This window comes from Zea mays, chromosome 1, assembly GCF_902167145.1.
Source record: "Zea mays cultivar B73 chromosome 1, Zm-B73-REFERENCE-NAM-5.0, whole genome shotgun sequence".
Taxonomy (NCBI): domain Eukaryota; kingdom Viridiplantae; phylum Streptophyta; class Magnoliopsida; order Poales; family Poaceae; genus Zea; species Zea mays.
Window position 1 is genome coordinate 295,867,744 of NC_050096.1, and position 16,750 is coordinate 295,884,493.

General features: G+C 60.7%; 1 pseudogene; it reads left to right on the forward strand.

Annotated features, from left to right (window-relative positions):
* Positions 1-16,750, forward strand: part of LOC103645690 (phosphatidylinositol/phosphatidylcholine transfer protein SFH8-like) — a 52,360-nt pseudogene that overhangs the window by 13,021 nt on the left and 22,589 nt on the right.

A 16,750-nucleotide genomic window follows, 5' to 3' on the forward strand; every position in this document is an offset into this window, starting at 1 on the left:
AAGGACAGCGCCGCCTACGCCACTCCGACTGCGGTGCCACTCGACAGAGTGAGTCTGACAGGCAGTCAGGCCTTGCCAAAGGCGCCACGGCGAACTCCGCTCCGCCCGACCCCAGGGCTCCGACTCGGGCTAAGACCCGGAAGACGGCGAACTCCGCTCCGCCCGACCCCAGGGCTCGGACTCGGGCTAAGACCCGGAAGACGGCGAACTCCGCTCTGCCCGACCCCAGGGCTCGGACTCGGGCTAAGACCCGGAAGACGGCGAACTCCGCTCCACCCGACCCCAGGGCTCGGACTCGGGCTAAGACCCGGAAGACGGCGAACTCCGCTCCGCCCGACCCCAGGGCTCGGACTCGGGCTAAGACCCGGAAGACGGCGAACTCCGCTCCGCCCGACCCCAGGGCTCGGACTCGGGCTAAGACCCGGAAGACGGCGAACTCCGCTCCGCCCGACCCCAGGGCTCGGACTCTGGCTAAGACCCGGAAGACGACGAAACTCCGCCTCGCCCGACCCCAGGGCTCGGACTCCGCCCTGGCCTCGACCGAACGACTTCCGCCTCGCCCGACCCCATGGCTCGGGCTCGGCCTCGGCAACAGAAGACAGACTCAACCTCGGCTTCGGAGGAGCCCCCACGTCACCCTGCCTAGGGCACAGACCCGCCACGTCAACAGGGGGCGCCATCATCATCCTACCCCGAATCGACTCGGGTCACGGAGAACAAGACCGGCATCCCATCCGGCCAGCTCCGCCGGATGGGCAATGATGGCGCTCCACCAGCTCTGTGACGACGGCGGCCCCCAGCTCTCTTACGGAAGCAGGACGACGTCAGCAGGGACTTGACCGCTCCAACAGCTGTCCCTCCGCCAGGCTCCGTCGCACCTCCGACAGCCACGACATCACGCCAGCAAGGTGCCAAGATCTCTCCGGCTGCCACATTGGCATGTACCTAGGGCACTAGCTCTCTCTCCGCTAGACACGTAGCACTCTGCTACACCCCCCATTGTACACCTGGATCCTCTCCTTACGACTATAAAAGGGAGGACCAGGGCCTTCTTAGAGAAGGTTGGCCGCGCGGGACCGAGGACGGGACAGGCGCTCTCTTGGGGCCGCTCGCTTCCCTCACCCGCGTGGACGCTTGTAACCCCCTACTGCAAGCGCACCTGACCTGGGCGCGGGACGAACACGAAGGCCGCGGGACTTCCACCTCTCTCACGCTCGACTCCGGCCACCTCGCCTCTCCCCCCTTCGCGCTCGCCCACGCGCTCGACCCATCTGGGCTGGGGCACGCAGCACACTCACTCGTCGGCTTAGGGACCCCCCTGTCTCGAAACGCCGACAGTTAGATCTTCATAAAATCTTGTCGGGGACCATAATTAGGGGTACCCTCAAGACGCCTAATTCTCAGCTGGTAACCCCCATCAGCATAAAGCTGCAAAGGCCTGATGGGTACGATTAAGTCAGGGATCAGTCCACACGAGTGACTCGATCACGCTTCACCCGAGCCTAGCCTCGGCCGAAGGCAGCCGACCTCGAGAGACTTCCGTCTCGCCCGAGGCCCCCCTTTTTACGGCGGACACGTCACCGGCTCGCCCGAGGCCTTGGCTTCGCTCAGAAGCAACCTTGACTAAATCGCCACACCGACTGACCAAATTGCAGGGGCATTTAACGCAAAGGTGGCCTGACACCTTTATCCTGACACGCACCCCCCCGGCAGAGCCGAAGTGACCGCCGTCACTCCACCGCTCCTCTGACCAGTCTGACAGAAGGACAGCGCCGCCTGCGCCACTCCGACTGCGGTGCCACTCGACAGAGTGAGTCTGACAGGCAGTCAGGCCTTGCCAAAGGCGCCACGACGAACTCCGCTCCGCCCGACCCTAGGGCTCGGACTCGGGCTAAGACCCGGAAGACGGCGAACTCCGCTCCGCCCGACCCCAGGGCTCGGACTCGGGCTAAGACCCGGAAGACGGCGAACTCCGCTCCGCCCGACCCCAGGGCTCGGACTCGGGCTAAGACCCGGAAGACGGCGAACTCCGCTCCGCCCGACCCCAGGGCTCGGACTCGGGCTAAGACCCGGAAGACGGCGAACTCCGCTCCGCCCGACCCCAGGGCTCGGACTCGGGCTAAGACCCGAAAGACGGCGAACTCCGCTCCGCCCGACCCCAGGGCTCGGACTCGGGCTAAGACCCGGAAGACGGCGAACTCCGCTCCGCCCGACCCCAGGGCTCGGACTCTGGCTAAGACCCGGAAGACGACGAAACTCCGCCTCGCCCGACCCCAGGGCTCGGACTCCGCCCTGACCTCGGCCGAACGACTTCCGCCTCGCCCGACCCCATGGCTCGGGCTCGGCCTCGGCAAGAGAAGACAGACTCAACCTCGGCTTCGGAGGAGCCCCCACGTCACCCTGCCTAGGGCACAGACCCGCCACGTCAACAGGGAGCGCCATCATCATCCTACCCCGAATCGACTCGGGTCACGGAGAACAAGACCGGCATCCCATCCGGCCAGCTCCGCCGGATGGGCAATGATGGCGCTCCACCAGCTCTGTGACGACGGCGGCCCCCAGCTCTCTTACGGAAGCAGGACGACGTCAGCAGGGACTTGACCGCTCCAACAGCTGTCCCTCCGCCAGGCTCCGTCGCACCTCCGACAGCCACGACATCACGCCAGCAAGGTGCCAAGATCTCTCCGGCTGCCACATTGGCATGTACCTAGGGCACTAGCTCTCTCTCCGCTAGACACGTAGCACTCTGCTACACCCCCCATTGTACACCTGGATCCTCTCCTTACGACTATAAAAGGGAGGACCAGGGCCTTCTTAGAGAAGGTTGGCCGCACGGGACCGAGGACGAGACAGGCGCTCTCTTGGGGCCGCTCGCTTCCCTCACCCGCGTGGACGCTTGTAACCCCCCTACTGCAAGCGCACCTGACCTGGGCGCGGGACGAACACGAAGGCCGCGGGACTTCCACCTCTCTCACGCTCGACTCCGGCCACCTCGCCTCGCCCCCCTTCGCGCTCGCCCACGCGCTCGACCCATCTGGGCTGGGGCACGCAGCACACTCACTCGTCGGCTTAGGGACCCCCCTGTCTCGAAACGCCGATAGTTGGCGCGCCAGGTAGGGGCCTGCTGCGTGCTGACGAACAGCTCCCCGTCAAGCTCCAGATGGGCAGTCTCCAGCAACATCTCCGGCCCGGGACGGTGCTTCGTTTCGGGACTCTTGAGTTCATGTCCTTCGACGGCAGCTACGACATGATACTTCTTCCACCGCCGCGCGACGACGACAATGGCGGCCGACAACCCGCTCGCCGGCGGCGGAATCGACGACATCTTCCCCACGTGGTGGAAGAGCAACATTCGGGCTCGCACCGTCCTCTCCCCCGCCAACGGAGGAGGAGGCGGGGCCATCAAGGCCAGGCGGGAGGCCGCGCTTCGTTGGCCGTCGAGCGAATCGACGCCCCCGACGCCCCGACGGAAGGCACGCCGGACGTCGACCTCGCGTTCAAGACGGAGGCAAGCGCCGTCCCCCCGCGACACGCTGACCCCGAACAAGAAGACGACGCCGGCGCGCTCGCGGAAAGCCTGCAGGACGTCGCCCTTGTACCTGAGACGACGGTGCAACCAGTCCCCGATGTGACTACGTCGCTCCTCGTCGACCAAAAGGTACCGACTAACTCCCATCTTGCGTCATTTCGACTCGGCCTCAACCCGCCAAACGACCTCGTTTTGGCGGGCGCTCTCATTGAGGCGAGTGCAACCCCACTGGGGTTTCGTATGCGGTCACCTTGGGACCGGCTGACGGACGTCTCGACTTACGGGCCCTCCGGGTCCGAGGAAGATGACGATCCCAACATCTGTTGGGATTTCTCCGGACTTGGCAACCCCAGTGCCATGCGGGACTTCATGACCGCATGTGACTACTGCCTATCCGACTGTTCCGACGGAAGCCGCAGCCTTGGCAACGAGAGCTGCGGCCCAAGCCGCGAATGTTTCCACATCGAGCTAGGGGATCCCTCCGAAGGCAACCATCTCGGCATGCCGGAGGACGGTGATCTTCCTAGGCCGGTACCTCGCGCCGACATCCCACGGGAGCTAGCTGTGGTCCCCGCTCCGGCGGGGGGTTACGACCCACAACTCAAGCAAGTCCGCGAGGCGCAGGCCAGGCTCAACGAGGGAACAGGAGCGCTTGAGCCGGTCCGTCGGGACGTCGAGCAGGTATGGGCGGGCCAACCCCTGGCCGGAGAAATATGTCACCTGCCCCAAGGTCTCCAGCACCGCGTCGCCAACGATGCCAGGGTCAGGCCACCGCCCGCATCCAGCGGGGTTGGTCAGAACCTGGCAGCCGCAGCGATGCTCCTCCGCGCGATGCCGGAGCCATCAACCACCGAGGGTCGGCGAATCCAGGGAGAGCTCAAGAATCTCCTGGAAGGCGCTGCGGCCCGACGGGCCGAGAGCACTGCCTCCCGAAGGCAAGGATATCCCTCGGAACCTCATGCCGCGACTTCCCGATTCATGCGGGAAGCCTCGGTCTACACCGGGCGCACGCGCAACACCGCGCCTGCGGCCCCGGGCCACCTCGGCAACGAGCACCATCGGCGTGACCGTCGGGCCCACCTCGACGAAAGGGTGCGCCGAGGCTACCACCCCAGGCGTGGGGGGCGCTACGACAGCGGGGAGGATCGGAGTCCCACGCCCGAACCACCCGGTCCGCAGGCCTTCAGTCGGGCCATCCGACGGGCGCCATTCCCGACCCGGTTCCGACCCCCGACTACTATCACGAAGTACTCGGGGGAAACGAGACCGGAACTGTGGCTCGCGGACTACCGCCTTGCCTGCCAACTGGGTGGCACGGACGACGACAACCTCATCATCCGTAACCTCCCCCTGTTCCTCTCCGACACTGCTCGCGCCTGGTTGGAGCACCTGCCTCCGGGGCAGATCTCCAACTGGGACGACTTGGTCCAAGCCTTCGCTGGCAATTTCCAGGGCACATACGTGCGCCCCGGGAATTCCTGGGACCTTCGAAGCTGCCGGCAACTGCCGGGGGAGTCGCTCCGGGACTACATCCGGCGATTCTCGAAGCAGCGCACCGAGCTGCCCAACATCACCGACTCGGATGTCATCGGCGCGTTCCTCGCCGGCACCACATGCCGCGACCTGGTGAGCAAGCTGGGTCGCAAGACCCCCACCAGGGCGAGCGAGCTGATGGACATCGCCACCAAGTTCGCCTCTGGCCAGGAGGCGGTTGAGGCTATCTTCCGAAAGGACAAGCAGCCCTAGGGCCGCCCATCGGAAGAGGCTCCCGAGGCGTCTGCTCCGCGCGGCACCAAGAAGAAAGGCAAGAAGAAGTCGCAATCGAAACGCGACGCCGCTGACGCGGACCTTGTCGCCGCCGCTGAGTACAAGAACCCTCGGAAGCCCCCCGGAGGTGCGAACCTCTTCGACAAGATGCTCAAGGAGCCGTGCCCCTACCATCAGGGGCCCGTCAAGCACACCCTCGAGGAGTGCGTTATGCTTCGGCGTCACTTCCACAGGGCCGGGCCACCCGCTAAGGGTGGCAGGGCCCGCGACGACGACAAGAATGAAGATCACCCAGCAGGAGAGTTCCCCGAGGTCCGCGACTGCTTCATGATCTATGGAGGGCATGCGGCGAATGCCTCGGCTCGGCACCGCAAGCAAGAGCGCCGGGAGGTCTGCTCGGTGAAGGTGGCGGCGCCAGTCTATCTAGACTGGTCCGACAAGCCCATCACCTTCGACCAGGCCGACCACCCCGACCATGTGCCGAGCCCGGGGAAATACCCGCTCGTCGTCGACCCCGTTGTCGGCAATGTCAGGCTCACCAAGGTCCTAATGGATGGGGGCAGCTGCCTCAACATCATCTACGCCGAGACCCTTAAGCTCCTGCGCGTCGATCTGTCCTCCGTCCGAGCAGGCGCTGCGCCCTTCCACGGGATCATCCCTGGGAAGCGCGTCCAGCCCCTCGGGCGACTCGACCTCCCCGTCTGCTTCGGGACGCCCTCCAACTTCCGAAGGGAGACCCTGACGTTCGAGGTGGTCGGGTTCCGAGGGACCTACCACGCCGTCCTAGGGAGGCCATGCTACGCGAAGTTCATGGCCGTCCCCAACTACACCTACCTAAAGCTCAAGATGCCGGGACTCAACGGGGTCCTCACCGTCGGCCCCACGTACAAACACGCGTTCGAATGCGACGTGGAGTGCGTGGAGTACGCCGAGGCCCTCGCCGAGTCCGAGGCCCTCATCGCCGACTTGGAGAACCTCTCCAAGGAGGTGCCAGACGTGAAGCGCCATGCCGGCGACTTCGGGCCAGCGGAGACGGTTAAGGCCGTCCCTCTTGACCCCAGTGGCGACACCACCAAGCAGGTCCGGATCGATTCCGGGCCCGACCCCAAATAGGAAGCAGTGCTCGTCGACTTTCTCCGCGCGAACGCCGACGTCTTTGCGCGGAGTCCCCGGACATGCCCGGCATACCGAGGGATGTCGCCAAACACTCGCTGGATATCCGGGCCGGGGCCCGATCCGTCGGGCAGCCTCTGCGCCTCGGTCATCAAGGAAGGGTCGGCCTCGCCTTGGCGGAGCCCGACCCTCCCTCGGGGGCTAAAAAGGGGGAACCCCTCTGCGTCAAGATCTTTTTAAATCAAAAAAGGGGCCTCTTGCGTTCTCCCAGCTACGTTCTCCCGGCTATGTCAGAAGCAGGGTCTCGAGGAGCGAACGCGGGTACATGAAAATGGCAAGGCCGACTGAGCCGAGGAACTCCCGTGCCTCCGGGTTAGGGATACCTCACTCATCACCTGCCACGAAGAATGGCCCAACTCGAGAAGCCACCCTATTATTGACGAGCCAGGACGAACATGCAGATGGAAAGAAAGGAGAGTACGACTCCATGCAAGAAAGACAAAGTGTTCAGGCCTCAGCGGCCGCGGTGAGACGCACATTTAACAAGAAACTGTTCAAACGAGAATTAGGCGTCGCCTTGGGAAGGAGCCGCGCCCTCAGCTCCATCCCCGCCGTCGGTGGGGTCCATCTCGGCCTCCGGTGACGTCGCAGGGGGAAGGACCTCCGCCTCAAAGGTGGTCGCCAGCACCGCGCTCGGACCCGCGGCGACCGCGTCAAGCCGCTGGACCTCCGCTAGAGCAGCATCGTCTTCGTCGGGAAGACAGTACCCCTCACTAACCCGCTCCAGGTCCACAACATAGTGGGAAGCGAGCACGGCGAAGGCCCGCCTGACGCCGTGGTGTAGCGCTTCGCGGACTCTGCCGCGGGCGTGACCACCCAAGGCTCGAAGGCGGCTCTGAGGGGAGCTTCCTGAAGGGACGTCGCCAGAGCCGAGGACATGATAAAAGTCCGAGACGGCCTCGGACATGGCCGCGAGGTCCGCCTCCCTCTGCTCGGCGGCTCCGGCAAGCGCCTCAGCAAGCGCCTTGGCGGACTCGTCAAGGGCGGACTCAAGCTCTGCAAGCAACCAGCAGAAATACCTCAAGCACAAGCAAGGGAAACGGACAAGAAAAAGAACCAGGGAGGACCAAGACGTACCTCCGGCTCGGGCACGGTGCTCCGAGGCCGCGACCTGGGCCGCGGCTAAGTCAGCCGCAAGGGTCTCGGCTCGGCTTCCGGCCTCGGCAGCCCGGCCCCGAAATCGGTCCCGTTCCTCGACGACCTGGACGAGCTCCGATCGCTGCCGTTGCGCCTCCGCACGCGCTGCTGCCGCCTCGGCTCTCAGGTCGGCGCAGAGCAGCTGGAGATCCGCCACCTTGGCATCCTGCTGAGAAAGGCGCGTGGTAGCCCCGGCGAGCGAAGACCTCAGGGATCGCAGCGAGCCCCAGACATCAACCTCACGGCGGATGAACGACGACTTGGCGGTGCTCCGGTCCGTCAGATCCTGGGGAAAGGAAACAGGGCGTCACAACAAGTATCTCGCTCACAGAAGGAAAAAAAAAGGTATGCCCGAAACCGCTACCTGGAGGATTTTGGGGACGTCTCTGCAGAAAACCTCCAGCGACGACCGGAGCAACCCCACCGTTGCCTCTGCGCGCTCGCGGAGCTCACCCCAGGACTGGTCCTCCTGCTCATCATCGAGAACGAAGACGGGGTCCGAGGCCTCGCGGGTCCGGAATCGGAGCAACGGGCGCCGGGCCTCGGGGCTCCGCCGCACAGCGATGAGGCTGTCACCCGGCTGGACGGATTGCGCGACCGCGCCCACCTCTCCTGAGGTCTTGGGCGCCGACGCATCAGCCATCCCGGCGCTGGCGGCAACTGGACGCCCTTCGACAGGGACGGCGGCAACCTCGGCGGTGGCAGGCGCCGGCATGACCGGCACGACAGGCGAACTCAGGGCCGCGAGGGCGTCAGCCGCCTCCTCAACCACAATCGCCGCCTCGGCTGAAGAGCCGGCCTTGGGAGCCCGCTCCTCCGAGATTGGCGACACCCGAGCCCCCGATGGCGGAGTACCCCGCGAGAGGGTCGGCTGAATGGCGCTGGCCACACAGTTCGGCGCCGTCTTGAGGGCCTTCCGGGGTGCCAGGTCGGTCTGGCCATGACTTCGCTTGCTGGATAAAAAAAAGGGGGGATCACAACCGAGACGTGCGAATGGGAAGCCAAGACGAAGACGTTCCGAGGTACTCACCCACTCCGGGCCATGATCCACCGCGCCTGGGGGGAGCCTTCTTGGATCCCGGCTCCCGAAACAGCCGCCGAGGTCCGCTTCGCCGACGCTTTCGGCTCCACCCTTGATTGGGGCGCCTGGGAGGCAGATTCCCCGGGCACGGCCGCGACGATCTGAGGGTCACCCCCATGCGCCACCGACACGAGCGGCGGCCCCTGGGGAACAGACGCCTTGGCCTGGGCCTCCGGAACTGCCTCAGCTCCTCCGGCTGAGGGGTCAGGTGACCTCTCGGTTCGCCCCCGTGCCTCGGGTCGGGAGCCCGACGCCCCGACTTCGGGGGCTGACGGAGTCGGCCCGCTCGGGGGCTGGCTCGACGGCTCCTGGCCACACCCCAGGCCGGGGCTGAGGCCGAGACGGGTGGCCATGTCATCATCATCATCATCATCATCGTCGTCATCGTCGTCGGGCGTCTCCGGCGATGGCTCCCTCGGGAGTCCATCCCTCTCCTGCTGGCGACGGTGCTTCTCCAAGGCGTCCCGAGCCCGCCTCCGCTCGCGGGCCCGGGCCTTCTCCGCGTCTTTCTTTTTCTTCTTCTCCTCCGCGGCGACCCGCCGCGCTGCACGGTCCACCGCGTCCTCCGGGACCCGTGGCCGGGAAGGTTTGTGCCACCCCACATCCTAAAAGGAGGGGAGAAAGGAACCCGATCATAAGGACCCGGAGCGACCAGATATACGAAGAAGGAAGGAGCGAACACTCACCAAAGTCACGCACCCCTGGTCGGGGCGCATCCGAAGCTGGGAGTATGCGTGGGGGTCCGGCTTCCCCATCGCGGTCGACACCCGCCATTGGAGGGCGTTGAAGGGGAAAGGATCAGGGGACATTCGTGAGCCCTCCCAGTCAGCTTCCAGGGTCATCTCCCAGAGCGGCAGCCACCGCTCCGCCAAAGGAAGCACCCTCCGACGGTGGATAGCGGCGATCACTCCTGCAGCGGTAAGTCCCCCCTCCCGCAACTCCTTCAGGGCCTGGAGAAGGGGTTCGAGATTCTTCTGCCTCTCGTGCGGGGTCCCGTGGCGCCAGGCGTCGGTGGCAGCCGTAACTACTCGCTGGGAAAACGGTGGGAGCAACTCACCGTCATTCCGGAGATAGAACCACCGGCGCTGCCACCCCTTGTTCGAAGACGCAAGAATGGCAGGAATGTACTGCAACGCCCGCGACTGCCTCAACAAGAGAATGCAGCCGCCGGCCCACACCGCCGCACGGATCCTCCTCTCCCCCGTCGACAAGGCGAAAGGCTCGGCGAGGAAGAGATGAGTCCACAAGTCCCAGTGAGGAGCGATCCCCAAGTACCCTTCGCATAACGCTACGAAGATAGCGGCCTGCGAGATGGAGTTGGGGGAGAGGTTGTGCAACTCCACCCCGTAGTGGAACAGGATGGCCCGCATAAAGCGGCCCGTCGGCACACCAAATCCCCGCTCGTGGAAGGAGACGAAGCTCACGACATACCCCGGCGGTGGGGACGGAGCGGCTCCGCCCACAGGAGGAATCCACTCTGGCCGCTGCTTGTCGGTGAGGGGGCGGAGCAAACCTTCGCCGACCAGCTCCTCCAGATCACTCGCCGTCACCGTGGAGAAGGGCCACGGATCGCGCGGGGGGATTATGGTCACTCGATCCGCCATCACCAAAATGGAGAAGATGGCGGCGCGGGGGGCAGGGAGAGCGGTTTCTCTCTTCTCCGACTAAAGTTTCCCGGGTTGCGAAAACCTAAAGGGAAAAGAAGGGAGCAGAGCGAAGAACCGTCACCGGACCCCCTCTCAAGTATATGAAGGCCAGGGCGAAACCATTTCCAGCACACCGCCCTGACCGGACGCGGGATTCAAAAAGCGCGAAGCGGTACAGCCGTTCCTCAAACGGCTCGCGCACGTGTAACGGCCACCCCGCCAACCACTCGCCCCGTCGCATTAACTCCGCGGCGGGACAGGCGGCGCCTCTGACGGGAGGAGCGCGCGACGCTTCGCCTTCGCCGTAATAACCGCATCAGAAAAGGTACGCCACGTCGTTCGATTTCGTATCCTTTTCCTTTTTCCTCTTTCTCTATCTCTTGCAACAGGGACCGGGAAAGGGGGATACCCCGAAAAGGATCCTTCTCCGCGAAGGAACCGGGCTCCGAGCCCCCCTACTGATCAGGGGTTCGAAGGCTGGCCCTCCGAAGGGTTCAACAGTCGCCTCAGATCGCGTGGGCCCGACACCCACTACTGGTCAGGGGTTCGAAGGCCAGCCCCCCGAAGGGTTCCATGGCCGCCTCAGGCTACTCGGGCTCCGCGCCCATTACTGATCAGGGGTTCGAAGGCTGGCCCCCGAAGGGTTCACAGTCGCCTCAGACACCGAGCGAGGGATGACCAGGGGTACGTTCGATACATAACCGAGGCTCGGGCTGCGCTCCCGAGGTACCCTAGGACATTTCCGAGACCAGCGGGAACGATCTTGTAACGGAATCCCATCGGAGGGAGGCATCGAGCCCTCGGACCCCGTCGCCAGGGGACCGGGTCCGGCAAATCACCCGCAGGTACTTTTGGGCGTGCCTCTAGGCCCCTAGCCGACCCCCAACGAACGGGGCACGGACGTCCACTCGGATTACCCGCTTGCAGCTCACCGGAGACACCATGTTCGGTGCCCATCGAGGGTAACATGGCGCACTCCCCCCCTCCTCCTTGCGGAAAGGCGACGTAGGGGCGTATGTAAAAAGTCGAGTCTGTCCCTGATCGTCCTCTCGCCCTGTGCAGAGGCTCGGGGGCTGCTCTCGCAAAAACCGGCTCCGGCCAACCCGTTGACAGCGTCAACATACCAGCCCGAGAGCTTGGGCCCCGACCGTGCACCCGGGCTACGGCCAGTTCGCATGAGGGAACGACCAGACCAGCCGAAGCATTACGCAAGGTATTAAGACCTCGAAGGAGTGTAACCACTCCTCCGAGGCCTCGGGGGCTACACCCGGCGGGTGCGCTCGCGCGCACCCACCGGAACAAAATGCAACCGAGAAAGGCTGGTCCCCTTGCAAAAAAGTGCGACGAAAGCCTCCAAGCGAGTGCTAACACTCCCTTCGAGGCTCGGGGGCTACTGTCGGGGACCATAATTAGGGGTACCCTCAAGACGCCTAATTCTCAGCTGGTAACCCCCATCAGCATAAAGCTGCAAAGGCCTGATGGGTACGATTAAGTCAGGGATCAGTCCACACGAGTGACTCGATCACGCTTCACCCGAGCCTAGCCTCGGCCGAAGGCAGCCGACCTCGAGAGACTTCCGTCTCGCCCGAGGCCCCCCTTTTTACGGCGGACACGTCACCGGCTCGCCCGAGGCCTTGGCTTCGCTCAGAAGCAACCTTGACTAAATCGCCACACCGACTGACCAAATTGCAGGGGCATTTAACGCAAAGGTGGCCTGACACCTTTATCCTGACACGCGCCCCCCGGCAGAGCCGAAGTGACCGCCGTCACTCCACCGCTCCTCTGACCAGTCTGACAGAAGGACAGCGCCGCCTGCGCCACTCCGACTGCGGTGCCACTCGACAGAGTGAGTCTGACAGGCAGTCAGGCCTTGCCAAAGGCGCCACGACGAACTCCGCTCCGCCCGACCCCAGGGCTCGGACTCGGGCTAAGACCCGGAAGACGGCGAACTCCGCTCCGCCCGACCCCAGGGCTCGGACTCGGGCTAAGACCCGGAAGACGGCGAACTCCGCTCCGCCCGACCCCAGGGCTCGGACTCGGGCTAAGACCCGGAAGACGGCGAACTCCACTCCGCCCGACCCCAGGGCTCGGACTCGGGCTAAGACCCGGAAGACGGAGAACTCCGCTCCGCCCGACCCCAGGGCTCGGACTCGGGCTAAGACCCGGAAGACGGCGAACTCCGCTCCGCCCGACCCCAGGGCTCGGACTCGGGCTAAGACCCGGAAGACGGCGAACTCCGCTCCGCCCGACCCCAGGGCTCGGACTCTGGCTAAGACCCGGAAGACGACGAAACTCCGCCTCGCCCGACCCCAGGGCTCGGACTCCGCCCTGACCTCGGCCGAACGACTTCCGCCTCGCTCGACCCCATGGCTCGGGCTCGGCCTCGGCAAGAGAAGACAGACTCAACCTCGGCTTCGGAGGAGCCCCCACGTCACCCTGCCTAGGGCACAGACCCGCCACGTCAACAGGGAGCGCCATCATCATCCTACCCCGAATCGACTCGGGTCACGGAGAACAAGACCGACATCCCATCCGGCCAGCTCCGCCGGATGGGCAATGATGGCGCTCCACCAGCTCTGTGACGACGGCGGCCCCCAGCTCTCTTACGGAAGCAGGACGACGTCAGCAGGGACTTGACCGCTCCAACAGCTGTCCCTCCGCCAGGCTCCGTCGCACCTCCGACAGCCACGACATCACGCCAGCAAGGTGCCAAGATCTCTCCGGCTGCCACATTGGCATGTACCTAGGGCACTAGCTCTCTCTCCGCTAGACACGTAGCACTCTGCTACACCCCCCATTGTACACCTGGATCCTCTCCTTACGACTATAAAAGGGAGGACCAGGGCCTTCTTAGAGAAGGTTGGCCGCGCGGGACCGAGGACGAGACAGGCGCTCTCTTGGGGCCGCTCGCTTCCCTCACCCGCGTGGACGCTTGTAACCCCCCTACTGCAAGCGCACCTGACCTGGGCGCGGGACGAACACGAAGGCCGCGGGACTTCCACCTCTCTCACGCTCGACTCCGGCCACCTCGCCTCTCCCCCCTTCACGCTCGCCCACGCGCTCGACCCATCTGGGCTGGGGCACGCAGCACACTCACTCGTCGGCTTAGGGACCCCCCTGTCTCGAAACGCCGACAAATCTAATGGTGAATATTTTTCTCTTTTTCTCGATTAATCTCAATAGATTTCTCGTTTTCCATTAATGACTTCATCATGTTCGTTCTCACGATGATAAATGGAGGTTTCTAAAAGTTAGGAAGTTCGATTTCGACAAGGTAATGCAAATGTGGTCAGAGATGATGAGGTGGAGGAAAGAGTTTGGTACTGACACAATCTTGGAGGTGATGAGAGATTTTAGCATCACAATTTTATTTCACAAGTTGTCAAACACCCAAACATGTTTGATTTTTGTTTTCATTCATTGATGGATAATCGGGGCTCATGTTGTTTGGACTTTGAGTTCAACGAGCTCAACGATGTACTCCAGTACTATCATTAGGGCTACCATGGCGTTGACCACAAAGGTCGGTCATTGTACATTGAGAGGCTCGGCAAAATTGATCTGAATAAGCTCATGCAGATCATCTTAGTGGATCGCTACATCAAGTATGATGTGCATGAGTTTGAGAGGACCTCCAAGGAGAGGTTCCCTACCTACACACTGTCAGCCAAGAGGCACATTGACTCCACTACAACTAAATTGGACGTCCATGATGTGGTATGCTAATGGTCTAATGACTGAGCTAAAACATTAAGTTTTCAATTGAAAGTCGCCTATAGGGGGTGAATAGACGAAATCTAAAATTTACAAACTTAATCATAGAATTCAACCCTAGGTTAGTGTTAGAACGAGTATAAAGATAATTGGAGCGAGAGAGAGGCATTCTTCTTGCAAGAGTTGCTCAAATCGATTGCGGAATTACTTTGGAAGCCAACTCAAATTGATATAGAATCAATCCCAAGCAAGAGAACACGAGAGGGGATAGGAAGAACCAAATTGCATGTAAAGATCACAACACAAAGAACATGACGATTTGTTTCCTAAGGTTCCGCTCTGAAGAACGTACATCCCTATTGAGGAGTCCACTACGGATGGGTCTCTTTCAACACTTTCTCTCTCATAAACGGTCACAAAGACTGGGTGTGTTTTCTTTCACTTATCGGGGACACCAAGCCCCGCAAGGACCTCCACACAAAGAACAGAGTCTCTTTCTTCTCTTTACATCTTGTGAGAATGGGGTGAGAGCGAGAATGAAAACCCAAATCAAGAGCACAAGAGTTTGCAACACTCAAATGCACGCCGCTAAATATCTCTTCACTCAAATCAATCAGATGCACACTTGTATAGCTTTAAATGTGTGGGAGGTGTTGCATTTGATGTATGATTGTTTGGTGTAGCTCTGGTGTCTTCAATGTACTGGTTGGGGTATTTATAGCCACAACCACCCAAATACCATTGTAGAAAGTGGGGGCTAAAAAGTTGTTTCTACGTGTGCGCCGGACCATGTATAATACTGGTCCGGTGCACCACCGGACACTCTGTCCTGACTAGGAGCATGTGACCATTTTGATCTGTTAGGGGCACCAGACCATGAACAGTGAAGGTTCGGTGACCTTCGGATCCTGCCACGTCATATAACCATTTGAAGTAGTCGACCGTTGGAATCTTGTCAGGTAGTCCAGTGCACGTCGGGTGCGCTAGCCTCTTGAAAGTCGCCTAGAGGGGGGTGAATAGGGCGAATCTGAAATTTATAAACTTAATCACAACTACAAGCCGGGTTAGCGTTAGAAATATAAACGAGTCCGAGAGAGGGGGCGAAAAACAAATTGCAAGCAAATAAGGAGTGAGACACAAGGATTTGTTTTACCGAGGTTCGGTTCTTGCAAACCTACTCCCCGTTGAGGTGGTCACAAAGACCGGGTCTCTTTCAACCCTTTCCCTCTCTCAAATGGTCACTTAGACCGAGTGAGCTTCTCTTCTCAATCAAACGGGACACAAAGTCCTCGCTAGGACCACCACACACTTGGTGTCTCTTGCCTCGGTTACAATTGAGTTGATCACAAGAAAGAATGAGAAAAAGAAGCAATCCAAGTGCAAGAGCTCAAATTGACACAAGTCACTCTCTCTCTCTAGTCACTATTTGATTTGGAATGAACTAAGGACTTGGGAGAGGATTCGATCTCTTTGGTGTGTCTTGTATTGAATGCTATAGCTCTTGTAAGGTGTAGGAAGTTGGAAAACTTGGATGCCATGAATGGTGGTGTGGTTGGGGTATTTATAGCCCCAACCACCAAAAGTGGCCGTTGGGAGGCTGTCTGTCGCATGGCGCACTGGACAGTCCGGTGCGCCACCGGACACTGTCCGGTGCGCCAGCCACGTCAGCAGGCCGTTGGGTTCTGACCGTTGGAGCTCTTACTGGTGGGGCCTCTGGGCTGTCCGGTGGTGCACCGGACAGGTCCTATAGACTGTCTGGTGCGCCTTCTACGCGTGCTCTATCCTCTGCGCGTGCAGGCGCGCATTAAATGCGTTGCAATCGACCGTTGCGTGCGAAGTAGCCGTTGCTCCGCTGGCACACCGGACAGTCCGGTGAATTATAGCGGAGCGGCCTCCCATCTTTCCGAAGGTGAGGAGTTCAGCGTCGAGTTCCCTGGTGCACCGAACACTGTCCGGTGGCACACCGGACAGTCCTGTGCGCCAGACCAGTGTGCCTTTCGGTTGTCTTTTGCTCTCTTTGTTTGAACCCTTTCTTGGTCTTTTTATTGGCTTATTGTGAACCTTTGGCACCTGTAAAAATTATAGACTAGAGCAAACTAGTTAGTCCAATTATTTGTGTTGGGCAACTCAACCACCAAAATCAATTAGGAAAAAGGTGTAAGCCTAATTCCCTTTCAATCTCCCCCTTTTTAGTGATTGATGCCAACACAAACCAAAACAAATATAGAAGTGCATAATTGAACTAGTTTGCATAATGTAAGTACAAAGGTTACTAAGAATTGAACCAATAAATTCTCATAAGATATGGATTGTTTCTTTTATTTTTAACATTTTGGACCACGCTTGCACCATATGTTTTGTTTTTGCAAATTCTTTTGTAAATTCTTTTCAAAGTCCTTTTGCAAGTAGTCAAAGATAAATGAATAAGATTTTGAGAAGCATTTTCAAGATTTGAAATTTTCTCCCCCTGTTTCAAATGCTCTTCCTTTGACTAAACAAAACTCCCCCTCAATAAAATCCTCCTCTTAGTGTTCAAGAGGGTTTTAGATATTAGTTTTGAAGAGGGTGTTCCAATTTGAAATTCTATCAAAAATAAGATACCAATTGGAAACACACCATGGAAAAATCACCATTTGAAAAATCTTTTCTTAACTCAAATGTTTGAAAATTGGTGGTGGTGCGATCCTTTTGCTTTGGGCTAAT